We start from the raw sequence: 1261 nt of genomic DNA on the forward strand, positions 1-1261 counted from the left end.
TTGCTGGTTTCATAGTTGCAGAGTAAAGTCTTCTCCAGCTTGCTTCACCTCGTCATGGCTGCATCCACTCTTCATAAATGTATCTAGAGATCCATATTCACTTCTCTTTTGTACCATTTTGAAAGCTTTTGATTTGCTCTGATGATAAATTACTGATACCGTATCACAGCCTGTCACTGCATGCAGACACATCAAGTCATTTTTGGTACCTCATATGGCATGCTGAATTTCCAGTATCTGAATACAGTTACTGGATTGCTGTGGCATAACATGTACTCCTCTGTAGAATTGCGTGCTCAAGCAACTAACAACAACTGTAACTGAAGTCTCTTCTGCATCTGCTACAGCTAGCCTGTTGAAACTATTACCCTGTCTGCATCTGCATCTGCTTGCTTTACTAGTATGCCGGCTGCTAGAATCTTTCCACGAAGCATTTGAACGGGTCTTTTCTTGATGTTGCTGTTGGCCAGGAATGCAGTTTGACTTGTGGTTGTTGGTATAATTTCCTCAAAAATTATTTCACTAGCAATGCACTTTTGGGCTCTCCATATCTGTTTAGCAACCTATGTGGAAGTCACATTGCCATATCCATCAAAAACCACTGTGGATTGAGCTCCATAATGTCTGAGGACTTATGATATATAGGTCTGCAGACACCAGCATACATAGATAGTTGTGGCCAAACAATTGACTGAAGCATATGACCACCATCCAAGACAAAGAGTCCCTTCTCAGGCAAATTAGCATTCTCGTTAAATGAGTTTAGGACATCACCTAAGGCCGCCTTTGTTGGCTTGCACATTATACCATCTTTATAGAGGGAAGGTAGCTGAGGAGCAAGTTCATAAGCCAAGAACATTTCCATCTCAGAGCTATTATTCAGGACGCACATTATCTGATTGAATAATAGAGCTGGATTAACTTCCACCCGATTTTGACTCTCCTATCCTTTTCACCAATTAGGTTCACCTTGTCACTGCAATGTAGAGTGATGTTTGTAAACTTCTTCCTTAACATTTCAGATGCTGCTGCTTTCCAGCAAAGTTCTAAAGCATTATCACAATTCACAGATGTATCAGCAACAATTCCAGTTGACACAGACCCCAGATGATCAGGATCGTATCCAGCAAAAGGTGGATGAGCTTGCAGCCTTGTTATCTCTTGTACCAGTGTGGATGCCTGTGAAGTGTTTCAGTGCACCACATATAGGAGCAAAGAGAGGAGGTGTGTGCACCCACTTTGTTTAAGTACTGTATGTGAT

The sequence above is a fragment of the Macrobrachium nipponense genome, chromosome 46 (genome assembly GCF_015104395.2).
Source record: "Macrobrachium nipponense isolate FS-2020 chromosome 46, ASM1510439v2, whole genome shotgun sequence".
Classification (NCBI taxonomy): Eukaryota; Metazoa; Arthropoda; class Malacostraca; order Decapoda; family Palaemonidae; genus Macrobrachium; species Macrobrachium nipponense.